The 27,571-nt window shown below is 57.3% G+C and overlaps 1 protein-coding gene across 12 annotated transcripts in view; it reads right to left on the bottom strand.

Annotated features, from left to right (window-relative positions):
- The window catches only part of ZMIZ1 (zinc finger MIZ-type containing 1), a 232,823-nt gene that overhangs the window by 167,890 nt on the left and 37,362 nt on the right, over window positions 1-27,571 (bottom strand). For all 12 annotated transcript variants that reach the window (XM_045437807.1, XM_045437810.1, XM_045437804.1 and 9 more), the window contains exon 2: window positions 17,559-17,682. The gene's annotated coding sequence lies outside the window, so the exon portion shown is untranslated. The remainder of the gene's footprint in view (window positions 1-17,558; window positions 17,683-27,571) is intronic.

The raw sequence follows: 27,571 nt of genomic DNA, 5'->3' as shown, positions 1-27,571 counted from the left end.
AGGCTTGCAGGGCCTGGAGCTTCTACTATTTTAGGGTTCTCTTCGGAAATGTATATAGAATTACAAATACATATTTATTTATTAAAAAAATTAACATTTATTTATTGTTGAGAGACAGAGCACAAGCAGGGGAGGGGCAGAGAGAGAGAGAGAGACAGAATCTGAAGCAGGTCCCAGGCCCCGAGCTGTTTGTCAGCACAGAGCCCCAGGCGGGGCTCGAACCCACGAACCTTGAGATCATGACCTGAGCCGAAGTCAGACACTTAACCGACTGAGCCACCCAGGCGCCCCTACAAATACATATTGAAAACGAGAAAAGAAACAACAACAAATTCCTAGAACCTAAGGAGTCCAAGCCCCTCTAAACCATTTACGGGAGATGCTCACACAGACATGTTCCTGACAGCAAATTCGCCGCCCTGCCCCACCTGGAACACTCCACGGCTGCCTGCAAAACCCCCACCGTCCCCAGGGCGGTGCCGGGTGGGGCCTGGAGACTAGAGCTTGACGACTTCCCCGGTGAGTCTGCCTCTGATCAATAACATATATCTATATATGCAATATATAACATGCAACTGACAATGATAACGATACCTAACATTAATGGACCTTTATCGGGTACCATTCTAAGTCCTTCATGTGAATTAACCCATTTAATCTCCCCACAACCTGCCAAGTTCATACTATACCTATTTTCACACATGAGGACACAGCCACAGCAAGGTTAAGAGACCAGCCCAGGGTCACACAGATAGGATGTGAACCCAGATAGCCTGGCCTTGGTACAGTTACCAGCCCTCAACCGCTGCTCACTGGTACTGCTCTGGAGGGCCCGGGAGAGTTTTCTCTGACTCAGAGCCTCCGACAGCAGCGGCGGCCAAGGGAAGACATTTGAGTTAAGCCCCCTCCGATTAAACCATTTCATTCATTCTGCACAAATCCTTACATACCAGCACCGAGAGCTTGGCAGTAAACAGGGCCCCCCCCCCACTTCCTTACTCTGCTGCCGTCCTCTCTATGGGCAAAAGTGGGCACCCCATTTGACTTCGAGCGGCTAGGGAGGTGTCCTAGAGATGGGCTGGGCCCACCCAAAGAGACCCTCAGCCGGGGGGTGAGGAGTGGGGTTCGCTGAAGGTCACACAGCATGCTGTCCAACTCCCTCATTTTACAGACATGGTGAGAACTGTGGCTTCCCCCGGGTCACCCAGTGAGTGGTGGCCTCATGTGAGGTCCAAGGCTGGTTTCTGTAGGGGTGAGGCGAGTTGCCAGCAGCCTGGGGAACGGTCAAGGCCTGGTGCTGGTGGGCCAGGCTGAGAAGGAGGACGCACCCTGCCTTTTAGCCTCCTCGGAACAGTGCCTTTGTTTTCTCTCTTTGTTTTCCATCTGCCCGCACCCCCTAGCCTTCCAGGCTTCCCCCGATTGTGTGCCGGGCGATAAAAGGGCAGATGAGTTGGAGATCTCTGGCGGCAGTCACCTCACATAGACACCGTGGCGACGGAGGGTGGCCAAGGGAGGCCCTGGGCGGGTAACTGGGCTCACCACCAGCTACGCGGAGTGATTTTCTGAGGGGCGCTTTGCACATGGCCCTCAGAGTCCTTTCAGCAGCCCTAAGAGGAAAAGACAACCGTCTCCCATTGTACAGAGGGACCCAGGACTGGGTCCCTGGCCTCCAAGATTTCCAGTGGGCCATGCCGACCTTGGTCCTGACCTCTCCGGCCACCGTTAGACTGCTTCTGAGGACAAATGATTCCTTTGAGGTGGACTGATTCCTACAGACTGCAGGGCTAGGAGAGAAGGGCATGATCCAGGGACACTGCTGGCCTGGGTGTGAGACGGGACAGTGGGGGCCCACAGGCCAGGGACTGGCCAACCCTGACCTCAGGTCCCTGCTGCTGACCCCGGCCTCGCCCGCCTGGCCTCTGGACCTGGTGTTCTCACACCCTCCCTGAGCATGTCCCCAGCTTCAGTTACTAGATACTTCAAGCCACATCTGTGTTCCCTCTAAATTATTTACGTTTTGTTATTTAAATCACTTTCTTTTTACTTACTCTCATTCAAAGCAATACAGTCTGTGAAATCACGGGTTTGCTATATTAATTCTGTATTTTTTCTAATTCCCATGAAAATAAACACATAATCTTAAGATCTGAAATTCAGACACTCGCAGAGGTCCTGGTAGCCCACAGAGCTCAAAGCCCGATACCATGAGCGGAGGCAGGTCCCGGGGAAGCTGGCCTGGACTTGGGGGGCAAGCCTCTGTAGGTGTGCTCAGGGGCCTGTGGGAGCAGAGCCCAGAGCTGGGTGGGGGAGTGGGAGAAGGTGTATGTTTCCAGAAGGGTACACAGAAGGTCTGGTTTGGTCATCAGCTCAGACCAGACGACATCTTTCCTCTACTGGGGCTGGAGTTTGGTGCAGATAGTTCTGGGCTGCAGACAAAGCCATCTCCCTGCAAATTCCTCCCGACATTAGCACGATACAGCGGGATGAGCGCTGGAAGGGGAGCCTAAACACCTGTGTCAGGAGTCTGTCTCTGCTACTGTTTTCCTGCAGGATGCTAGACCTCTCTGGGCCTCAGTTTCTTCATCTGCACAGAAACAGTGAATGAGCCAAAGGTTCCTCTCAGCCTCTCTGAACCCTGGTGACATGTGATGCTCCTGGTGGCCTCTGGGCCTCAGCCAGACCTTCTAACCACCTACGGAGACCTCCCTGGACCTATCCGTCCCATCCCTGACCAGGGGCTTCAAGTGGCTTCTGGGGTGCCAAGGGGGGACAGGGCCATCCTGTGTGACAGCTACAAAATTAGATAATCAGCTAATCACCAACAAATTAGCATCCCATCTTTACATAGAACAAATATAGTATTTACGTAAAAGTTGTTAGGAGTTTCTCTCTTTTTAATTAGCAGAAATAAATGCAAAATAAATGGTAATTAGGCAGCTGATGGATTTGGTAGTACAATTATGCCTGCAGCCGTGCCCCCGTCCTTAAACGTTGTGCACTCCGAGGAATCAGAGGGGCCTATTTATATCGTTTATTTATAAAACAAAGTTAGCAGGAACGGAGGGAAAAGGCCTGGGCATGGCTGGGGAAGGGGGTCTTGGCTGCAAGGGCAGGGTCCTGGGAGGAGAGGAGTTTCAACACCTAAGGAGTGGAGGGGTGCTTGGCGCTCAGTGTTGGGCTGTGGAAGTGTACCACCAAGGCCCCCACGTGTCTATTTCAGGCCCTGCATGTGTCCCTGGGAATGGCCTCCCTGACAGGAAGTAGGTTGGAGCTGTGTGGACGGGCTGGGAACAGCTGTTCGGTGCACTCCTGTCTCTTTTCTAACCCTGGTCCCTACTTCTTTCTTCTCTTCTGGCCCTAGTCCTTCACTGAGCATTCTCCATACTGCATCCGGAGGCATATTCTTCTAAAATATTCTCCTTTTCCTCCAGGAACTCAGCAGCACCAGGTGCAGAATAAAGTACCCAAACACGGGGATTACATTCCAGACCAGGGGAGTCTCCAGTGGGAGTACAGAGGCAGGAGTCCTGAGTGGAGGCAGCCCAGAGGAAGAGATGGGAGCTGGGTTTTGAGGGTTGCATAGGAGTTTTCCGAGAAAGTGGGAAGTAGCAAAAGGACCTGCACGGGCAAAGACCAGGAGGTGGGACATAGCATCCCATGACCATAGGAAAGAGCATTATCAGGGGTGTGGAGGATAAGCAGGGCCTCATGGCAGTGGGTCCTGGATGCCAGGCTAAAGGTTTGGACTTGATCCTAGGAGCCATGGAAAGGTCCGAATGCAGAGAGCAAGGTAGCCCTTTCCCACTCATGGTTCATTTCTTACCTTCCCTCCCCCACCCCCAGAGCCAGGGAGAGGGGGAGAGCCACAGGCCATTAGAGGCAGCTGGTTCAGCTCAGCTGAGGGAGCACAGAGCAGGGAGCTAACCTGATTACAGGGGACAGGAGGTTTGTCTGCGGGGGGTTGGGGTGGGGGTATAAGTGCTCTGACAGTGTAGGGAAGGAAGGCACACTGGGCCACTCTTGGGTCTCCTGAGTGAGGGGCCTATCTGTTCTAGGACAGAGCCCCCTGCCCTGCCCTGCCCCCTAACCCTGACTGCTGGGGTGGCCTCACCAAGCCCAGGGGGACGGGAGACAGCACTGCCAGAGGCCCCACCTCCTCCCAGACCCAAATCCTAACTCTGTGGCCTTGCACTGTGACCTTGAGGAGGCACTCTCAACTCCAGGCCACACATTCTCGTCTCCCGAACAAAGGCCTGTACTAGAATGGGGGACGGGCAGTGACAAATTCAGCCCACAGTCCCGTCCCATACAGTTTCATGGGCATGGAGTTATTAAAACCTCTGTGCTCTTAGGGATTTAGGCGAGGCAGGCATTCTCCTTCGCCACAGTCCCTGCTGCTCCCTCCTGCCTTACCCCGGCCCAGTGCACAGGCTTGTGTGGCATGCCGTGGAGTGCCGATTTGAGACCCTTGCATGATGACCACATAGGCCCTTCCGGCTGCCAACCTGGGCTCCACAGACAGAAAGCCCAGGAACAGGTGAAGGGACAGCAGAAAGGCTGGTAGTCAGAGGAACTTCCTGTCATTGCTGGTGCGGGAGGGAGACGGGAGCGTTCAGGGCCTGGGGCTCCTCTGGCCGCAGAAGGCAGCAGCCCTTCCCCTGCTCTAGTGACTGCCCTTGACTCAGGCTGCCCATCTCTAAACTAGAGTAGTAATACCTGTCCGCCCGAACCTGGGGCCATTATAAAGCTCAAACAAGCCCGTGACGGTGACCTGCAAGGCAGAGCCCTGTGCGGTGACTTTGAACAGCAGGATTCCCGAAGGACTTCATCAAGGGGAACCTCACACTCCCCCAGCCCAGCCAGCCCTCCAGCCCCTTTAATAAAAAGCAGCGCCATCAAGGTCTGGAGATGGTGCCTGAGCTGCTGTCTGCCGTCACTCGTCACTCGGGACAGAGCTCTGAACTTGTAAGGAAAGACAAAGATCACACCGCACCCCTTCTTTGCTCCGTAAGCCTCGCTCCTGCCTTCGGCCAAAATCAATAAAAATCTGCACTGTGATTGTTTTACCAGCACAAGGGGCCGGCTCCTTGTGCTGACATTCCACCCCTGGCAGCGCTGGGGGTGTCCTTTCATTGCACAACCTCGACATTCGGGGGGGGGGTGGGGTCGTGATGGGGGGGCGGCGTGGGTGTGGGGGAGCAGAGGGGGCTGCACACAGCTGCTCTAAGTGCCTCTCCAAAGACCAGCCCGGGTGCTATCCATCAACTGTTTTTCAGGGCTGTGAGGGATCAATGGTATTTGTGCCGCACACTCACCATTAGGACAGGAAAACTCTGCAGTGGAATTGATTTGTTTAAATATAATAACACAATTTCACAGAAAACCGTGGGGGTGGGGAAAGGACCCAGGCAAATAAGACAGTTCAGAGGAGGGTGCGAGGCACGGGCTTCGAAACCCCTTCCAACACGGTGGTCAAACCGTGGCGCCGCCCCAGTCCCCTCCCCGCCTCCCCCGAGTGCACCGAGGACGCTAGGGTGGGCAGGCATCTCACCTAGTGTCACCCCTAGCTCAGAAGTGCCCCTCGGCAGTTTGCAGATGAGCACGGGGGCCGGCTGCTCCTTGCTGTGTTGTTCTTAGAGGTGACTTTGGCTTGGTGAACATCAGTTCAATCCGGGAAACAACTATTAGGCACCTACTGTGCTCTAGGCACCTGTGAGGGGCCGCGGGGGAAACCGATAATAAATCCTGGCCCCTGCTCTGAAGGCATCCTGTGGACACAGGGTGGATAAGGCAGGTGTGCCGGTGACAGCATGAAGCTAGGGAGGTCTGGGTTTCCTGGGGTCATAGGGGATGGAAGGGAGCAGTGCTGGGACAGGATGAAGGGCAAAGAGGGGGCGGTGAGGGGGCAGAAGCGGAAGGTCCAACAAAATCACCAGGAGGAGCCCATTTGGAGGGCAGGCCCCCCATCTCCTGAATAGGGTAGCTGCCTGCTCTGATGGTAAGGAAGAGAGATGACTTTATTGATCCGTAAGATGTTCCAGGGCCCTGCAAATACTCAACACCTGTCATTACACTGACTCTCACCATCCCGCGAAGGAGGGACTATTACTACCCATATCCCACAATTAGGACCACTCAAGCTCAGAGAGGTTAAGTGACTGCCAAGGTCGCACAGCTAGTAGGTGATAGAGCTGGGGTCGGGTCCCAGAGCCTGCACGCTAACCACTGTGCCTCCTGCCCTCATTGGGGCTTAGCCCCTGTGTGAGCTGGGGAGACAGGTGGCTCCTGCCCTACGGAAGGCTTAAGGGGGAGTCAGAGGAAAGGCATGGAGTGGGCAATGACTCGGGCCAGGGTCCTGGTCACAGGCTGTTGCTGCAGGCTTGGCCCTCAGGGTGCTGCTACCTCACAGATGACCTCTTCCAACCTCCCCCAGAGGACAGAGTCCTGGGGACGAAAGTGGTGGGCCAGGCCCTGGAAAGACATGTCTGCAGGGAGAGACACCCGAGCAGGGAGAGAGGGCTGGGAGAGGCCCTTGTCGGAGGGCGGGGAGGGTATAGGCAGACGGACGTCCTCAGCGAAGGCAGCTCCGGGCAGGCTCACTGAACCCAAGGAGGGCCTTAATGTCAGCCTTGGAACTTGGGCTTTATTCCTGGTGACAGTGGGAAGCCAGGGAGGGCAGCAGAGGGCCGGGAAGGGTTGAGTAGTTGAGAGGCAAGAAGATGGTCAGACCCGAATGCCAGCAGAAGGTGGGGATGGTGAGGAGGACGCAGGTTCAGAGATGGGTCAGGGGTCGAAATGACTGTTGGATGTGGGGGTGAGGGAGAGGGAGGTGTCAAGAATGACCCAGGCGTCTCCCCTAGTCCTCTGGGGGCCCGGCTGTTCAGCCGTGCTGAGCCAGTGGCTGCCTGAGTCAATAGGAATTGACCAGACCCCAAGGAGCACTGGGCCCCGCCCCCTAGAAAGCCCTGACGTGGGGGAGGGCAGTGCCGGCCAGCAGGCTGCCACCACCTCGGCTCTGTCCCCCTGCTGACCTTTCTCCTTTGTCAGCAGTGCCCTCCATCAATTCACCGGAAGGAGGGCCAGTGCGATCTCGCCAGGCTGCCTGGGCCAGGGCTGGGGGTGGGGACTCACTCCGCCTTCCTTCTTTTAAGGAAGAGGTCTCCAGAGCATCTCTAGAAAGCCAGGAGCAGAGGTGCCAAAGCCCTTAGTGCACATGGGCAGAGTGAAGACTGGTCGGGGTGCGGGTGGGGGCACAGCCACAGTCCTCCTGCTGGCAGATGGGAGAGAGGGAGAGGAGGAAGCTGGATGGGGGTGGGGGTGGGGAACTGCAGCCAAGCTGTGGGGGATGGGCAAGGAGGACAGTCTAGAAGTGGAATCTGTGAGGTGGGGGAAGGGGCCCAGCGGGAGCAGGACCTCCAGAGCCCAGAGTGCACCAGCCAGCCCCAGAACCAAGGAGGGAGTCCAGAGGGGCGGGCAGGGCTTAGGATTTAGATGGGGCTCGCATGGTCAGCTGTCCTGGTGTGGCAGCAATGGAGAGGTGTGTGGGATACGGAACTCCCGGTACTAAAACCGGGGTGGTCCCGGGCCAACCCTAACTGTTGGTCACCCTAGCAGGGCTGAATCTAAGTTCGGGTTTCTAGTTCTACCACTTTTAGATTGCACGTGACCCCTCTGTGCCTCGGTTTCCTCATCTGGAACACGATGCTTATAAGAGCACCTTGTGCACGGCTGTCACGAGGATGAAGTTAAATAATGTATGTAAAGTACTTAGCACCTGACACAGCACCTGAAACTAACCATTCAACAAATGGCAGGCGGCCACGGTTATTACCACTGACTGCTGCTGCTATCTTAGTACCATGAGGACTGGCTAATGCACCCTGAGTGCTCTCCCCGAGCCACACCCCACTGTATATCTGTGCTAGTTTAATCTCACAGCGCTTACGGGGCAGGGGCCGTTACTACCCCCATTTTCTTTTCTTTTTTTTTTTTTTTTTCAACGTTTATTTATTTTTGGGACAGAGAGAGACAGAGCATGAACGGGGGAGGGGCAGAGAGAGAGGGAGACACAGAATCGGAAACAGGCTCCAGGCTCTGAGCCATCAGCCCAGAGCCTGACGCGGGGCTCGAACTCACGGACCGTGAGATCGTGACCTGGCTGAAGTCGGCCGCTTAACCGACTGCGCCACCCAGGCGCCCCACTACCCCCATTTTCACATGCAGAACTCACGGATGAGCTCAGCCACTGGCCTGGGTGCCCACGGCTAGCAAGTACAGAGCCCAGAGAACCACTTCTGTTTCCACGGGGCTGACCCCACAGCCAGGGACCTGTAGGCCAGTGTCAACACAATTCTGGTTACACTGACCCAGGGCAAGAAGTAGACAAACACCCGGGCGGGGCAGGCCTAGCAGGCCGCTCTGGGGTTGTGTAGGAACAGGCAAGGGACCCCTGCTCCCAGGGAGACTGAGTCCCTGATCCTCAGTCTGGATCAAGACTGTCCCCTCCGGTCCGAACACATCAACCACATTTATTAGGTTACTAGGGCCTGCTGATACCATAGCAAGAGGAAGGGAAGAGAAAGGAAAGCCCCTAGAGGTACTCAGGCCTCCTAGTGGCCCTGCGGGCCCAGCTGTCTTCATCCGCCACTCTGCAAATTACCTCATTTCATTCTGACAACAACACAACCAGATCACTGATGATGCCCACTTCACAGATGAGAATACAGAGGCTCAGAAACTTGCGAAGGTCGCGCAGCTGGATTTAAACGTGTCCAGCTCCAAAGCCTGGGCTCCTCTTGGCTGCTCGTGTAACAGGATGAACAGGCAGCAGGAAGGCAGGCGGCCACAACTTGTGTGTCCGTGTTAGGACTTGAGGTGGGCACCAGATAACTCTGAGGATGAGGGGCACGGCCTCCCCTCCCCTTAGAGTTCAGGCAACCCTGGAGAAACTCTGGCAGCTCTAGAAAGGGGCCCAAACACGTAGGGGTAGGGTGGCCAGCCTGGCAGGGTACTTCACCCAGGGAAAAAGGGGGTGGGTGCAGGGGCTCAGGGAGGGGCCCATTGCTTCAATACCTGGGGGTCAGGTAGGCCTTGCAGAGACCTCTCAGTCTTTCGGAGCCGAGTGAGCAATGCCATTCCTGCCACGACCCCTAGGAAGTCCTCAGCGCAAGGAACCGCGTGCTCAGAAAGCAATTAGCTTCCAGCACCCAGGAAAAAGATCGCTGAGGTGGGCAGGCAGGCGCTGGCTGGACAGGGGCCCCGGGAAGCTGGGCCTAGTTATTTTTAGCATCTCGATTCAAGAGGAAGGAGGCCCTCCTCCCCACCAGGTAAATGTCACTACACTGGCAGACCCAGCCAATTAAAGTAGCTGGAGGCAAGAAGAGAGACAGTCCCCTGTGTGTTTTCGGCTCCTGGGCCCCTGGGCCCCCAGGGTGGGTCTCCCTTCCTCCACATCCTCTAGGCCCTGGCACATCTGCCTTCTGGCATGAACAGGAAACACTGGCTTATCCCCAAAGGAGCTTGACTAGGGGCCTAGGACTCTGGGTTTGAGCTCTGGCTTGGCGGCATGACCCTGGCCAAGTCTCCTACCTTCTCTTCCAGAACTGCAGTTTCTACAAAACGGGACCCCACAAAGCCCATCATTTCATTATTTACGAGGGTGAGAGGAGCCGGGGTCATGAAGAGACTTTGCATGAAGGCGGCTTGCCCTTCCTGCTGTGGGTGGTTGCTGTATTCCTGCAGAAGACAGTTCTGGGCTTCCCAAGCGGGAACCCAGGCCAGGCCCGGGCTGACGGGGCTTGAGCTGGCCGCTGTGCAAACTGCTGGGGAGATTTGCTCAGTCTTGGGTATTAGGAGTCGAAGAGCCTGTGGCTACCACCGTGCTCATAGGGAGAGGGTGAGAAAGGCCGCTGTGGGTCAGTGGAGGGACAGCAAACACAACCTGGGCTGAGCCCAGGGCTCCAGGGAGGGCCTGAACTCAGAAGGGCACCAGCACACAGAGCCCACGACGCATCACAGGCCTGGCACGGGCGTGCAGGGCTCAAATGATCACCTCCTTATGTCCGGCTCTGAGCTGGCCCATGCCCTTGCGGATGGCCACCCCTTCCCCCCTTCCCTGAGAGAAGAAAAGCAGTAGTTGGTGATAGGAAGGACAGGGGAGGCCCACCCTCCAAACTCTCAGCTCCAGAGTCTGCTCTGGGAGCCAGACCCTTAGCCCATAGGAGGGTCTGCCCCAGAGGGCCCGATCTCCCCTCCTCCCAGGCTGGGGGAGACTCCTGGCAAGCCCCTGGAGTCTGAGGTCAGCTCTCCCCAGCCAAAGAGAAGGCCTGGGTCCAGCACCAGTGCCCTTGCCCAGTTGCCCGCCGACTCCCAGGGAGCCTAGGATCCTGGCACCTGCCCACAGCCTCCCCAAAGGCAGGCCCTTCCACTGAGGCACTGCCCTGCTGTGTCTGGAAGTCCAGGGAGATCTGAGGGAAACTGAGGAACGGAAGTACGGCAGGAATCTGCTCAGGGATTTAGTAAGTTGGAAGCAAAGTGCAAGCTTCCTCCTCCTTCTGCCATCTGGCCTCTAGGGGGCATGTCCAACTCACTTCCTCACTGCCCAGTCTGTGCCCTCCATCCAGCCCGCTGATCTGCCCCTCACCCCTACTCTGAGTGCCTGCCTCAGGGCCTCGGCTCAGCTGGTCCCTTTGCTTGGAATGCTTTCAGTTCATAGTCACGTTCATTCTTCAGGGTCCGGCTGGAGCTCCACCTCCTCCAGGAAGCCCTCTTTTTTTTTTTTTTTTTTTTAATGTTCATTTATTTTGAGAGAGAGAGAAAGTGTGCATGGGGGAAGGGCAGAGAAAGAGAGAGAGAGAGAGAGAGAGAGAGAGAATCCCAAGCAGGCCCCCATGTTATCAGCACGGAGCCCGATGAGGGGCTCAATCTCAGGAACCATGAGAACAGGACGTAAGCTGAAATCAAGAGTCAGACGCTTAACTGACTGAGCCACCCAGGAGCCCCAGGAAGCCCTCTTTGACTCTAGACTCCCTTGGAGCCCAGATGTTTTTCCTAGATACCTGCAAATCCAGTGTCCTAGACTGTAGGCCTCTGGGCACCCTGCTGTGGCTTGGCAAAGGGCGGACAAGAGACAGGAGTGGTCCCTAGTTCCCTGAATCTATTTTCCTTTCTCACCCCCATGTAGATTGTCGGCTTTCAAATAGGGCCCTGACTCCAGAGCATTCTCTCTGCCCTGGCATCTGGGCCTGCAATCTCCAGCCCTCACTTCTTGGTGAACAGATAAGAAAGGCCCTAATGGTTAGAAGCCTTGGCAGGAGGTCATGATTATAGGAGGTGGAATACAAAAGAGGCTTAACAGAGCCAGCGCCCCAAGCAAGTTCTCAGTGCCGGCTCTGGACGAACCTCCACAGACCCCTAGAACTTCCCAGGCCCCAATCTCTGTGCCCTCAGCCCCTCAGGGGTTGGTCCTGCCTTTCCAGAAACACTGCGCCCCATGGCCAGGTCACTACCACCACTGCAGGTCGTGGGCCCTGCCAGGGTCTACACCTGCTATGTTTCCAAAGCAGGGATGGTATCCCTCCAATACAGATGCCACCCTGGCTGCCCCGCCCAGTGTCCACTCCCTCCCTGCAAGGTCACTGAGGCTGGGGGCCTTGGACACAGGGCATGGTCGTGCTTGTCCTCATCCTAAGTATGTGGCTTATGGACCAGAGGGAGACCAACTCCAGAGCTCCGACAGAGCCAGGTGAGCAAACATCAGTGGGAGGGAGAAGCGCCCATGGTGAGTAACACCCAAGGAATCCTTCTTGGCATAATTTGCCAAATCCCAGCCCATCCTTGGAGAGTCCTGTTGGTGGCCGAGGTCAGGGGTCCCTGTGGTGCATGTGTAGTTCTGTGGACCTACAGGGGTGATCACACCCAACTGGAGAGGCTCACACCGGACTCTGGGAGAGCCAGAGGGAGCCCTAGACCTTCCCTCCCACCCTCAGGAAAGATGCCTCTTGCCTGGCCTGGCTGGCCTCTTGCACCTGCCATGGTGATGCTGTACGGCCCTGAGCTGGTCTCAGGCCTCTCTGTCTCTACCACATCACTTAGGGTTCGCCCTGCACAGGGAGGGGTGCAGGTGGTGCCAACAGAGGGTGGCACCCGGGCAGCTTCCTATTCCAGCATTTTCCTCCTGGTAAAGAGCTCCAGCCCCTGGCCCAGGAGAGGCCCAGAGGTGCCTGGGGTGCTGAAGATGGCTTGGAGAAGCTGGGGGTCCAGCTAGCTGGAGTAAACAAGCCCCTAACCCTGTTCCTCCCTGCTGTCACCATCTCTGGGTGGAGCTGGGAGTCCCACTTAGTGGGCCAAAGCCTGCCCTCCCTTCCTGTCCTTCACAGAGGAGCTGCTGCTCGACAGCCCTTTTGGCTCCCCACTCTCTGCAGGATCAAGGTCAAACTCTGGCCCAGCCTTTGAGGCCCTCAGGGGCTGCCTCAGCATCTGCCTCCAGCTGTGGCTGAATGAGTTTTCCTCTCCAACTGGACATCCCACTGGGTGAGTCCTGCCAAGTTGTGCGGAGACCCCAGGAAGACCTTAGTCTTCCGCTCCTCTGTGTAAGGATCCAGCCTCCTCCTCCAGGCAGTCCCCTGGCCTGCCTCCTCTAGTGTCAGGGAAGAGCTGCTCCTCCCGTTTCCTACTGCCTTCACCCATCAAGGGCCCCCTCCAGGCGTGCTCTGCACTGGAGACTCTGTGACATCCAAGCCCAAGGCTGTGCTTACCCAGCTTCTCAAACGCAGATTCACTTTTGGATGCCAACGCCTAGCACGGTACGGGAGCCTGGTAAATGTTTAGCACACTCTGGCTGACAGAGCGAACAGATCACTCAGAAACATGCAAGTACCTATCCGAGACAGTTTGATAGAGTGGGGAAAATACAAATAAAATGTCAAATGAGACTGGGCGGAATCCCAGCTCTGTACCAATAGCTCTGTGACCCTGGGTATGCTTCTTAACCTCTCTGTGCTCTGAGTTTCCTTATCTGTACAACAGGATAACCTCAGCTTCACTGGGTTGCTGAGTCCCTTGAGATCATTAGTTTGTGACCCCTGACCTGTCCCAGGCCTCTGGTTTGACTTCCCAATAAATAACTGCTCAGAGAAGGGCAGCAGCTGCTTCAAGGTCACACAGAAGGTGTGTGAGCAGGGCTGAGGCTTGAACAAAGTCCTGCCCAGAGAGCCTGCCAGGGCAGTAGCCCCGCTCTGGTGACCCAGAGAGTGTCCCACCTGCGGCAGGAATGATCAGGGGGCTGTAAACTATTTCCAGCTCCAGGCTGGGGTCAGGGTTGCAGAGGCTGGGGGGGTGGAGGGGCCTGGGCTGCAGGCAACAAATTCCAGGCAAGGAGAGTGGGGTGTGCATTCTCAGCTGGCGCTGAAGACTGACAGGCATGCCACATGGGGACCCTGGAATGCCAGCTCTGCATGGCCCTGGCCAGGCCCGCTGTGAGCTGGGCTTGGCATTCAAGGTCTCTGCAGCCAGCCCCCGAACCCGTCTTGCACCACGTAACCCTGGAAGTCTGCTGACTGACAGCGGATGGGTATGCATGGTGGCAGCATGAAGCCACAAACCAGGGGCTGAAGGGGCTGGCCAGGGAGTGTGGCCGTCACCCCAGGTCCCTGCCCACAGAGGTGTGATCGACAACTGTTTGCGATTACCTCACATGAAACTCAAATCCAGCCCAACCCCCATCCTGCTGTCTCCCTACGTCCTTTCTTAAATGACACCGACCATGTCACCACCCTCCTCCATGTGTCCACAGCACTCGCGTCAGCTCTGTCACCGTCCTCCAGCTGCTCGCCCACCATCAAGCCGTATGCTGTGGAGCGCTAGCCATGTTCTAGGCAGCGTCGTAAGGATTCACATGGCTTAGTTCCCTGGATTCCTCACAACGCAGTGAGGTAAGTCCTATTCTTATCCCTACGTTAACACCGAGGAAATGAGCACAGAGAGGTTAAGCCACTAATCTGGCATCACAGAGGAGCGGCAGAGCTAGGCCCAAAGCCGAGGCCCAGGGTTCATACCCTTGAACATGTCAGTGCCCTCTGCCTTCATCCACCACGGGTGTTCAGAGCACCTTTTACAGAGCGCTGGCCACGTGGGACCAGCTGTCATGCCCCCGGCCAGAAACCCTTTCTCTGTGTCCACCCTTTGTAGGCTGTATGGCCCAGACCAGCCGGGACCCTCTCACCTCTCTGCCTGATGTGGGACTCGCTCGAGCTCCGGAGCCACATCTATCTGGCTCCAGTCTGCCTGGCTGTGGGGTCTGGGCCAAGTCACCCGCAGGGAGGAAGAGGGGTGGGGCTTTGTCTACTCTAGCTGGCCAGACCTCCAGCTCCACCAGAGGCTGGAGCTCTTGACCAGGGGGAAAAGCCAGTCTTCCAAAATACCGAAAGAGCCCAGCGACCTCCCTCTGTCGCCACTGTCTGCGCCTCTGCCTGTTGTGGACCTGACCTGGGTCCAGGCACTGGCCTCTGTTCCCCGTTTAGCAAACGGGAACAGGACCTCTACAGGGCTTGCTCAGTGGCCTGCCGGAGTGTGCAAGGGCTTTGCACACGATAGAGAAGTCTACAGTGCACGAGGTCACTGTGACTCCTGGAGGGATCCCAGGACCAAGGTTGGGAGATAGAGGCCGGGCTCAGAGAAGGCCCCGTGGCGTCTGACCTACAGGAGTGAGTTTGCCAAGCAGAGACGGGTGTGCAAAAGACGACCAGGCAGAAGATTCGCAAATAAAACACAGAGCAGCCGTCCCACCGCCCCCCTGCCATGGTGGGTTTGGCAAAGCACAGAAGAACTAGGCTGCCAGAGGTCAGGGAATCCTTGAACAGCACTGCCTGTCAGAGGGGCTGTAATCCCACCCTAACCAAAGCCACCGTCACGGGCTGTGGGGACGACGTGGATGCCGGCACTGCTCTGAAGAGCTCGACATCTCTCCCCTTGGCAGACGAGCCTCCCACAGGTGACAGGGGACACGCCTGAGGTGTCTACTTGTGGAGCCAGCATCCAAACTCAGTTCCTGATGCTTAATCCCATGACCACTACCCCTATTACGGGCAGGGCTGGCCTCACGGGCAGCTGCACAGGGCCCCACGCTTAGAAGGACTCACTCTTGGTTTCATGTGCTGCCGCCATCGTCTTGAAATCCGTAATCATTTGTGACCAATGAGCCCCTCATTTTTGTTTTGCACTAGGCAAATCATGCAGCCGGTCCCGATTCTAGTAAATTCTGACGGACGCTTACTGGGGGAGGAGGGAAGGGCCAGTGAACGAACTTTCACGTCTCTGGGACATTGCAAGAGCCAGGCTCTATGCTTGGTCCGCCCTGTCCCTCCACGGCAACCCGGCAAATCTTTCCCCACCTTCTGGCTGTCTCCTGGAGGTCCTTCCCAGATTTCCCCCCCACACAGGGGCTAACCTCCCGCACCAGGCAGAACCCGCAACTCCCTGTGCCCTGGGAGCTTTGACAGATGAGAAGCTACCCATCCCTGAATAGCTACTTCTCCTTGGAACACATCCCTCCTTGTGTGTGCACGTGAAGGCATCCCTGAACGTGTGTGGGCATGTGTGTGCTGTGAGAGCTTGTGCCTTTCTGCTGGGGAGTCCATGCGGTTTGTGAACGTGTGTCTGTGAGCACGTATGTGCATGCAAGTCTATCTGTGTGCGCGCGTGTATGTTTGGAGCACGCGTGAGTGATGTCTGAGTACACACGCATGCAAGGGAGTGCTCTTTCTACCTTGCTGCGTGCATCTGTGCGCGTGACCATTCATGTACAGGTGTGCATGCACAGCTGTATCCCCTGAGCATGCATGGACAGGTTTGTAAGCATGTGTGCACCTGTGTGCACGAGTGTGTGTGCACTTGCATTCATGGTTATGGGTATGACTGTGGGTGGGGAGAATCTTCTGGGACTTCTGTGTGTATCAATATTTCTGCATGAGAACATGAAGCCCACGTGTAACTATAATGCCACTCAAATCATCCTCCTCCTCGTGAAAATCTTGGCTCTCTCAGAGATACCTGGCCCACCACCTCCAAGAAGCCTTCCTGGATGCCAGACTCCCCATGCTCACTCTATCGTTAACCCCCATCCCACATCCTGGCAGCTTTCCCACCCTCACGCCCCACCCCCCCACCGTGGCCAACTGCAATCCTGACAACTTCCCTGCCTTGGGGTCTTATATTTTCACTCCTTGTCTGTGCCCGTTGCTCTGGCCCTACATGAGGCATCTGACCTCTTGCTGTGGCTTGGGAGAGTCCCACTAGTCCCCCTGCTTCCAGCAGGGTCTTTCCAATGGCCTCTCCAATGCAGCCACCTTCATTAGGTACCTACCTGACTCAGAACCCTCCATGGCTCCCCACTGCCCTGGGGATCTAGTTCTCCAGCCTGGCATTTGTGGCCCTTTATAATCTTCCCATCCCCTTGCCAACCTCATCCCCCATCCTGCCAGGCTCTCCTACCTATCCCCTGTTCCTGTCTCCCCACAACGCTCTTCGCTGTTGAGTTACCTCCCCCAGAACGCCCCCCTCTAACCTCTGAACATTGTCCGCTCCACTGGTACGGGGCTCGCACGACATCTGCAGTGATCTCCCTGCTTCTCCGCTGGAGTGCAGAATGAGACGAGCCCCTTTCCCCTGTATCTTGGGGCCTGACATCATGCCTGGCATATATTAAGTGCTTAATACAAGCTAGGGAAACTGAATTAGGGAAGCCAAGAGAGGGAGAACCCTACGCAGCCAACATGCCCCTCCTCTAGAAGGGGCCATAGGTGCCACTTTGGTGACCCCAGAGGCCAGGCCTGGTCCATGTTACATCACATCCACAAATGAGTCACGACCCCAGACATCTGTAGCCACACTTACCTTGTAAAAGTCCCCCCCCTTTGCCTCGAGTTGGGTTAGGACTTAGCACTTCTGAAGACCCCGGGATTGCTTCAGTTCCTGCCCCCCAAGAAGAGGCTAGCAGAGGTGGGCAAGGCCAGGGACAGAATGGTCCAAGGATTAGGGGCCATATAGAGCCAAAGGTGAACCCCACGGGAGGCTCAGCCAGACATGGGACCTTGGGCAAGTTACTTCCCAACCCACAAGCCTCAGTTTTCTTGTCTATATAATGGAGAGGATACCAGGCACCCGCCTCACAGGTTGGTGTGCAGATGAAAGGAATTAATAGCTACACGGCACTTAGCATGGTGCCTGGCACACAGTGAAATGCTCAGCATGTCAGCAGACCCAGCATTATTATTCTCACGTATAGATGAGAGGGCCGAGGCCGCCAGCAGCGGAAGCACAGGCCTGCTTAAGGCTACGTGGGACTTGGCGAAAGAATACATCCAGATCTCAAAGTCCCAGCCCAGGGCGCAACCCCCCTCCGCTGTCTGGCTCCGTCTGAGAGGAGGAGGCCAGGGAAGAAGCGAAAACTAGGAGGTGAGCCCCATCCCCTCGTGCCTCAGTGGTGACAGCCCAGCCACCCGCTCCCCAGGACCCACGCCGGCTGGTGTGAGCCGCAGCAGGGGCCAGCCCGGCCTGCTCACCTGCGAAGGCTTCTGCGGATGGCCAGGACTCGAGGCTGCTGAGAGCGTCAGGGGAAGGAGGCCGCGGAGGGAAGACGGCTGTGGCTCCCGCGGTCCGACGTGGCCGGGCACAGCGCTGCAAGTCCTGCGGGACAGACCAGGGGGGCACAGTGAGCTTCAAGCTAACCTTCCCGGCAGCTCCCACCCGCTTCACTGACCGGCAGGCTCTGCCCGCCTGGGCTCCTCCGGCTGACCTGGCGCACCGAAGCGGAGCCGTTCCAGAAGCTGGGCGCTGCCCGCCCCCTCCCTGGCAAGGGCCTGTCTCCCGGACTTCGTGCTAGAGGCCTGGCCCCAGCCCCGGCGTGGGGGGCTGCCCCTCTGCGGCCCCACGCCACAGCACCAGCACCCTGGCACACACAAACCACTGTGCTGCAGCCGGCCGGGACCCCGGGACCCCGGGACCCCGGGACCCCAGGACCCCGGCCTTGGGATAAATTTGGTGCTCCGCTCAGAGCCCTTTCTTCCACTCCTCTCTCTGTCTTCCAAAGCCCTGCTGGCCTTGGAGACTCTGCTCAAGTGAAGTGAGCCCTTTCCTTACAAATTCTGTGTAATTTTCTGAGCCCTTTCCACAGAGCCCTCCCTGACCTGCCCCTTCTTTCTTTGTTCATCACCCAGGGGCTTGGGGTCTGGCTGACCGGGTCTTCTCCGGCTTTCTGGAGGCCCGTTTCCTCCCTGGGCAGAGCTCCCGGACATCAGGAATGAGATCTAGTTTATCTCTGAGGTTCGCAAGGCCAGCGACCGCTGGAGGGATGGACAGACAGACGAGTGAGTGACGGACGGACAGTGCGGTGAAGGTGTTCGGTGAACAAGAGGAACAAAACTGGCCAACCGACATGTGTCTTGAAATCAGGAAGCCCGCTGAGCTCTCCAAGGGCCTCCTGATGCCCTCCCCCACCGTTAGATTCTAGAATACAAGGCTCAGGTTGGTAAGAGGCAAGAGACTTGGTGATGGTGATACCCTTCTCTGCTGATTCACGAATGTGGAAACCAAGGCCCTGATGGGGAAAGGGTTTCCTCCCAGGGTCCCACAGCAAGAGAGAGCCAAAGCCAGAAAAAGACCCCAGTCTCTCTGGGGATTGCCTTGCCCACTGCCCAGAGCTGTCACGGATGGAGACCACCATGGCAATCCCCTCCAGCTGCAGGCACCCAGCTTCCCTGAGTGTTGGGGGACCAGGCAGGCCATCTGATCGGATGGCCCTAAGTCCCCCAGCCTGGAGGCCTATGGCTCAAGGTGGGCCCGGAGGGGACATTATAGAAGGCCTCAGGCTCAGTGATCTTCAACCAGGGGGAGACTTTTCCAAAAGCCCCACTGAGAGCTCACTCCCCTCCACAAAGCCTTTGCAGGCTTCCCAAACACTCCTGATGGATGCACTGGCGACCACCTTGGAAAATAGTTTGGAGGTATCTCCCACCCTGTGGCTTATCAGCAACCCAGCAACTCCATTTCTTCATTTTTTTTTTTTTAAGTTTATTTATTTATTTTGAGAGAGACAGACACAGGGCGAGTAGGGGAGGGGCAGAGAGGGAGGAAGACAGAAAATCCCACGCAGGCTCTGCACTGTCAGCGCGGAGCCCGGCGTGGGGCTCAAACCCACGAAACCGTGAGCCGAAACCCATGACATGAGCCGAAACTGAGAGTCGGACGCTTAACCCACCGAGCCGCCCAGGCACCCCTCCATTTCTACATACGCGTGTGCATGTGGGCACCCGAAGACGTGTACTAGAATGTTCGGAGCAGTGCGATTCATCATGGCCAAAAAAGCCCCAAAGCTTTCCAAATGGCCATCAACCACAGAAGAGATAAACTGGCACATCCATACAATGGAACGGACACCACGCAGCAATGAGAACAAATGATCTGCAACCGTGTCCGATAATACAGAGAAATCTTACAAACGTAACAACCAAAAGAAGCCAGACACACTAGAGAACACCCTTCAGGGGTGCATTTATAGAAAGGTCAAGAGCAGGCAAATCTACTCTGTGCTTGTTGTGGACTAAATATGGCAGCACATTCTTTTACAGAGCAACTCCTAGCAAGAGGGGAGAGTCTATTCTCTACCCCCTGAGTGTGGACTGGACTTGAGACTGGTTTTGGCCAATAGGATTCAGTGAAAGGAACATTTTAGGACTTATGGAGGCCAGGCTTTAAGGGGCGCGCAGTTTATGGCCTTGGCCCTGTCGGAGGCCGGTCTCTCCCGTATGGAGGCTGCCCAGCCAGCAGCCAGCGCCTACGGCCAGATGTGACTGAGCTCATCACCAACCTTCCGTTCCAGTCCAGCCGGCCCTTCAGGTGACTGGAGTCACGTGAGCCCAAGGGACTCCTCAGAGGGACTGCCCAGGCAAACCACAGAATTATGAGGCATAATCGATGGTGGTCGTTTATTTTAAGCCACTATGTTTTGGGGTGGTTTGTTGGGCAGCAGTAGGGAACAGATAGCATGCTGTTGGAAATCAGGAGTCATTACCCTGGAGGGGAAGCAAGGAGTGGGAGGAGGCACACAGGGGATTTTAGGGGGTCTGGAATGTTCTGTTTCTTGATTTGTGTGGTGGTTGCATGACCGTGTTCGTTTCGTGACGATTGGTCAAGGTACACTTAGGATGTGCACACTCTTCTGCATGGATGAAGCTGAAAACACACAAACCTTGTGGGGTCCTCCACCTGGGCAGACCAGATCCAGCCCAGCCCTGGTCCTCCCACCTCACCAGCCCAGCCCCTGCCCTACTCATCTGATGTTTCCCCCCACACGCTCACCGCGCCACCTCATACCTCTGCACCCGGGATGCCTTTCCTCCTCCCTCCACGATTCAAGCCTGAGGGCAGGTGGCATCTTCTCCTGGAAGCCTTCCCTGACTGCCCCAGGCTTTGCCCAGCTATCCAGATTCACACAGCTCTCTCTCTGGGGTTGAGTCTTCCTGAGCACGGAGAAGTCTTTGGCTCTGTCTCCCCGGCTCTCAGAGCTCTGCAAGCAGGAGCCCTGTCAGGGTTAGGTGACGAGACCTCCCCTCACCCCAGAGTGACGTCGTGAAGACCAGAGCAGATTTCAGGGGGTGACGGGGCCCTGGGGGAGTGCTGATCGCAAGATGGGTTGTGTGCCCGCATCTCCTGGGACCCAGGCTTCTCCCACATAGATTGAGGGTGAGGCTGAATTTGGGGGTACAGAGAGGGTCTACAGAATGGAGGAGAGCTCAGGGGGGGTGCCCCATTTTGCAGTCGACGGTAACACCTGTGAAATGCGTACCGCTCGTTCCCTCTTAATTGTCCAGTAAAATAAAAGAGCAAGCCTGGCGTGCAGTCGGGGGTTCATCTCTGCGGAAACAATGCAAACGGCCAGGCAAAGCAGAGGAAGTGCTGAAACGCCAGACAGATGGGGCATCGGCTCTACTCGAAACCCTTGGAGGTATTGACCTGTCTCTCTCAGCGCCTGGTGAGGAGGAACCCCCACTCGGCCCCGGCTCCCGGCCCTTGGGTGACTGGGGTCTCAGATGACCCCCAGCACCAGGGCCTCGATCCTCGATGCCCCTCTCTGGGCCCCCCGCGCCATCTCTGCAGCTCTCTGTTCTTCATGGACATGTGACCTTGGGGGAGTCCTCAGTTCCCTCACTGGCATCCAGAGGTCTGGCTGAGTCGACGATCTCTGATGAGTCACATCTTTGTCTCCACAGCAGGACTGGCCCCTGACAGGCCAAGACGATTGGGAGGCCCAGGTCTCTTTCTGCCTCCCTCCGGGCCCCCACTGTGCCAGTGACGGCATCTGCCCAGCCCTCCCCACCCCCATGCCCGGGCTACCCTGGACGTTTTCTCTGATATTCAGAGTGCTTTGCTACAACAGGAAGCTCCTTGCCCAGCAGAGAGGCGTAGATAAGCCAGGGGGTGGCCTGAATAGGAGAGGGCAGGACACCAGGGCCTAGGAGAGGAAATCTGTCCTGCGGCAGAGGTTAACTACACACACACACACACACACACACACGGGGACAGCTAAGTGGGCCCAGCCTAACAGCAGAAGGGATTCTGGACTGGAGCACACTTTCCACAGGTGGGTGTGCGATCTCACAGAGTGGTGCGTGCACTGTCCCCAGAGGGGTGCCAACAGAGGGAGTGGCCACGTGGTGCTGTGGGTGCTGTGAGCGTCGGAACTAGAGCTGGACTCTCTCTTTCCCAAACTCCTCTGATGATAAGGATCACTTGGGCTGCTTGGTAAACCCACAGCTTCCCAGGCCTCTCTCCCTGGAGAATGGACGTCTGTGGCTCTGGAATGGAGCCCAGAAATTTAAATTGTTAACAAGTCCTCCCAGGTGATCCTCTGCATCTGGAAAGTTTCGGGGAGCACTGGCAGATGACCTTCCTGGTCCCCTTGGGCCCTGAGATTAGTAACTCTGAGCTCCCCACTCCAGTGCCACCCCCACCCCATCTGGAAGCCACGGCTGGCAGCAGCCGAACTGCATCATTAAAATAAAAATGATTTAAAAGCTTTAGAAGGGGGCAAAGATGTCAGGGGGAGGGGGGATTCTGAGCCCACAGTGGTCCTAGCTGAAACTCCTTTCTAGCCCCCCTGGGCCCCCCAGAGTCATCCAGAAAAGCTCAGCATTGGGGTGAGGGGGGGCAGCGAGCTGACAGCTGTTCAGCTGCTGCTTGGTGAGACCCGGAAAAGCAATTATCTTGCTCTTAGCAGAGAGGCGCTGGCTTTTACCCGCCCCCTCCCTCCTCCCTCCCTCCCACCTTCACACACACACACACACACACACACACACACAAGCACGCACACACCCAGGCCACCGATGCCGCTGGTGGCTCTGAACCCGCCTCCCCCCACCCCCAGGCTCCAGATTCCTCTGACTCGCTCAACCTCCATTCTCAGAGCCCGTTTCCAACACTTAAATCATTTAGCCCGCTAAACCGGAGACGGCAAAATGGGTGCTATTTCTTAAAAACATACAGAGAGCGTATTAAATTATTGATAGCCATTAAACAGGGGGAAAAAATTAAACAGCTCTCAGCTCTTATCAATCATTCATGCAGTTTCCACTGGGGTGTTTTCTGGAGAGTGATCACACGGCCAACCCAGGGAGTCGGCTCCTGCCAGCAAGGAAGGCGCTGGGCTGCATGGAGGCGGGGAGGGGTCCGCAGCAGCCCCCAGCAATTATGGGGGCCCAGGCTGCGTGCGGGGGGGGGGGCGGGGCGGGCCTGGCACAGGGAGGTCAGCCTCTCTGCTGGCAAACTCCCTCTTCCTCTCTCTACCACATCATTAACAAAGGGACACTCCAACACAGCCTTTGGGAACCCCTTCATTAAATCCAGCCCGCTTTTCCTGAGTGCCTACTATATGTCAGGCACCACAGAGCAGCAGTGAGCTCGACGCACCCACACCGGTAAATGTGGGGGCCCTCTGCAGGGAAAGGGGGGGTCACACTACATTGTGCTAGGGGCCGTGATGGAGGTCCAGGGGGTGGCTCACGGGAACAGGGGACAGCTTCGGCAGTGGGGGGGGGGGGGGGGGGGGCGGGCGGTGGCGATTTTCAGGGGAAGGCTTGGCCAAAGAAGTAATTCTTGGGTAAATTCTCGTCCAGAGGACGAGTCTGGGAGGGGCATTCCAGGAAAGCACGAGCAAAGGCACTGCAGCCTAGCTGGGCCTGTGTCTGAGCACTGATCCTGTCAACAGCTCTGCATGTCTCAATGGCAGTTACTGGCCAGGTGGGGTTAGGGGCTTGGCTGTCACTGCAGCCTCTCCTCCAGGCACTGTTCAAACCCAGGCCAGGCCCCCCATAGCGTGGACAGGCAGGAGGTTAGGGTTCACCCCAGCTACCCAGGGCAACGGCACCTCCACCCCCGTACGCAGATCCATTTCCTGCCTCTGACTCAGGACACCTAAGCCAGTGTGACGCAGGCCATGGAGGCCACAGAGCCGGGACACTGCTGGTCTCCCGGCCACAGACGGGTCTGGCAGAGCTACTACCCCTTGGAGATGAGCTCCCTGCAGCCGCTGAGCTGTGCCAAGGACCCAGGCACCAGGGCTCGGGGAGCCGGCAGATACCCGATACTGCCCCGCCTCTCCTCTTAGGAACCATCTACAACCGGGGGCCATTTGAGGCTCTGAGGCCAGGCTGGGCTACTGGCGGCCTCGGGGAACAAAGAGACAAGGCCCCTGCTGGCCCGGCACACCAGGAGAGCCGCATTCTTGAATGCCTGACAGAAGCTCTCACTTCTCAGGAGCCGGGAAGAGGTCCTGCCAAGTGTTGATAGCACCCTCGCCAGAGAAAGCTGCTGTCACAGGGAAACATTCTGGGGAGAGCGCTGTTTACCACCAACGCCTGGGACTGTCAAGAAATAATCAGAAGAAATTAAACTTGCGAAGTTGAAGATAGAAAGGAAGCCTCCTCCCCAAGCCCCCAGACGTTTCAACCTGCAGGATCAGGCTGCTCTCTTTTGCCTGATTTGGAGAAACACCCTTAAATCAGCAGGGGGTGGGTGGGTGGCTGGGACATGTGTGCAGCCAGCCGGGACTAGGAGAGGGGGACGGCACTGACCCTCCCGTCTCTGGGCCTCCGTTTGCTCATCTGCAAAGCAACAGATACGCATTCGGACTCAGTAGGACCACGTGGTCATACAGCACAGGGGTAACCTCCAGGCTCTCTGTCCAGTCTGCAAGGAACACACAGTCCCTCAAGGTCACGTCAACACCCCCGCCTTGCTCACCTGAAGACTTGGGGTGGCGGGGCCAGGCGGGTCTAAAAAAGTCATCGGCCATCTCCCTGTCTCTACATTGACCCTCTCGGCAACCCCACCCCCCCGGATCACTACCCGTAACCCATTCCCTCTAGCCCACCTCCCCCCAGGTGCAGGGACCTATGCAGGGCTTGGGCCTGACCTGGCACAGACCAGGGTGCCAAGAAAGGTTTGCCGACCGGCAGAATCAAGACACGAACGGGTAAATGACCCCCAAAACCCAAATCAAACGCACCTCTCCCTGCTCAGGTACTAGTCCTGGCTTCTCATTGCCAGGTCCTCCCAAGTCCTCGAAGCCCTTTACCTGTGAGTTGAGTCCTTGCTTCTAGACATCTTTCACACCCTCCACACTCCAGCCACACCACAACTTCTCAACCTCCCTGAACAACTTCCCTTGGACTTCCATGCCCCAGGGCCTTTGCATGTATTATAGCTTTCTCCACCTAGCCAAGTCCTGCTCTGGGTCAAGCTCTATTTCCTCCCCCTGGTAACCGTTGCAACCCCTTTCCACATTACACTAAACTGGATTCCGTTCACACCTCTCTGAGCCAGACCGGGGAGGGGGGGGGCACTGTGAACACTTGGCAAATGGGGTTAGAGAGGGGCCTCTAACTTTACTGCATACAAACCAACCACTCCAGCCCTTGGCCTACCACCCATAATCAGTTCTTCCTAACGGCTAACCTGCATCACTCCTGCTTTAATTTTAAAAGCCATTCCCTGGATAGTGGGTGAGATGTCCTCAGCCAAGTGTAAATGAGACCGTATTCTTGGAGCTCCCAGAGCCGATGGAAGGGGCAGGCTTGGGAATTTCCAGGCAATGGCCAGCAGAAATTGGCCACAAATGAATCATTAACTCTCGAGTCGAGAGCTCCGAGTGCCTGGTGCCAAAGTCTCGGGCTCTGGCCTTGTGTGGGCCACTTGGCCTCGCCTGGCTCAGGCCTGAGGGGGGCCCCGCCCCTCGCTGGCCATCTGCTTCACCCCACAGCCACTGGTCACTGAGAGCCGAGGCCATCTGGGCCAGAGCAGTCCAGATGTCTTATGGGAGAGGGCATGCCTTTCCCTAGGAATGACTCCAAACCTTTTCCCACACGCTTCTCTCTCTCTGGAACGCCACCCCTTCCAGAGAGCGAAATCCCCCCTGTCCTTCAAGGTCTGGCCCCAGCCTGGCCTGCCTCTCCTCTTCCCTGCCCATCTGGACCCGTCTTGGCCCCCACGATCTCTGAGCCTTTAGAGCCCTGGCCTGACCACCAGGGGCTCATTTCTGCAGCAGAGCCCTTGCCAGGATGGGGACTCTGCACCTCTTCTGGACCCCAGAAACTGGCATGGGGCAGGGCACAGATCAGGGAGCCCACGTGGGCTAGGGGTTGCACGTGGGCTCAGTCTGCAGCCAGCGGAAGAAAGCGCCTGGGTTGCTGGAGGGATCTGTGGTCCCACCTACCTCAAGCGAGGAGGCATCGAGTCCTCCTCTGGGCCTCCTTTTCAGGGCCTTGGGCCAGCAGAGGTGTGGTGGAAACAAGAGTAGAGGCGTCGGCTGGCCTCCCACTGGGGAGCCAGGTGGCTGTGCTGGGGGGGGTGGGGTGCGGCCCCTGACTCCCAGGAGGCAGGAGAGGCCAGCCTGCAGGCTAGGGTGTGATTCTGCTTCACCTCCTCTAAGCTGCCCTGTTCTCGAAGGGCCTGGACTTTTGGGTGAGAACTGACGGACGCGAAGTCTGGAAACATAGATGCTATTGTCATGTGATGTTAACAGGTCACTCACTATGCGTTCACCTGTGTTTCCAAACTCAGCGTCCACGTACGTGGCAATCGGGCTGGCAAAAACACTAACAAATACTGCGGACTTGAGCGGCTGTTGTGTGTCAAGCTTCGCCGGCCATCCCAGCCCTCCACAATGCACATTTCTCCCGGATGCTCCCGGCACACTACGGGACCCACCATTACTACGCCTGCTTCAAAGAGGAGGAACGCAGGGTTCCCGGAGATTCAGACGAAGGTGAAGTGCGTGCCGACGTCCCACGGCTACCGCGTGGCAGCTGGGGAGTCACACGGAGGCGCGTGGCCCAGGCCCCCGCATACTACCCGCCCCTGCGTGCCCAGAGCCCCTCATCTTGCGTGCTCAGAGCCGGGACAAGTGTCACGGGCACCCCTACTCCTCGGGGCCCACTTCTTACCTGATCCTCCCCAAAGCCCCATGAGATTGCCAGGGAGGCTCACTATTACCACTTCACAGACTGGGAAACTGAGGCTTGAGGGGGGAAGGGCTTGGACTTGGCCGGCAGCTTTATACTCCCCTAACCCTCACGCTGACCCCACGAAGTGGCTGCTGCTGAAGCCGCTTTCCAGATGGGGAGGATGCAGAGGACGGGCTAGGCAACGCTGGCTCGCTCCCGTGCACTGGCGACAGAGGCTGGGTGTGTGTCCTGATCTGCCTGACTCCCGACTGGGCTTCTCCCGTGACACGGGGCTGTTCCCAAGGCCTGGCACAGTGTAAGTGTAAGCCTGTGAACACGGTGGGGAGAGGAGATTCAGGTGCACCGCATGGGGACCCAGGGCCTGGTGCTGTGTGCCGCCCCTCCCCACCCCCAGCTTCCCCCTGTGGGAATGGAGAACGGGCCGGAGGGCCTCTGAGCGTGTGCCCACCTCCCCACTTCCCCATGGGACTCTGGACCAGGGCGCTCTCCGCATTCATTTACCACGGCAGAGTCTCAGGACAGGGCATCTCAGCCGGTCACGCCGGTCACCGTGTGTGCATGCACGTGTGGGTGTGTGAGTGTGGATGGCATCGATCTGAGGGCGACAGAACGAGTGGGCAAGGGGAGCAGTTGGGCAGGCGGCCATCCGCAGGACCGTGTGAGAAGCCCCTTGCTGCCACTGTGCTCACGGAGGCAGGCCCGTCCAGAACAGGCCCGTAAATCAGGAAGCCGCCTGCCGCAAGCATTAAATCACTGCCTCTGGGACACAGCACTTAGAGGGGGAAGCGGCCAGCATCAGGCCCAGGCCCACCGTCTGGGTAGGGGGTGGAAGGGGGAGCTGGTGTTCGGCTCCCCATCCACACCCCCGGATCAGATCTCTCTCCTGCTAGCCCACTAGGCCCTGCCTCTCTCTGCTTCTACCCCCCCCCAACCCCCCCCAGCCCCCCCCCTCCCCATTCTACCTTCCTTCCCTTGCTCTCAGCTAGAGAGACTCCTAACCTCATCCCCTAGGCTGAGGGCTGCTCTCCCAGCAGCCTAGGTGTGCCAGGGATGGGGGC

Source organism: Leopardus geoffroyi, chromosome D2 (assembly GCF_018350155.1).
Source record: "Leopardus geoffroyi isolate Oge1 chromosome D2, O.geoffroyi_Oge1_pat1.0, whole genome shotgun sequence".
Taxonomy (NCBI): Eukaryota; Metazoa; Chordata; class Mammalia; order Carnivora; family Felidae; genus Leopardus; species Leopardus geoffroyi.
Note: the sequence above shows the minus strand (reverse complement) of the source record. Positions and strands in the feature narration are given on the sequence as shown.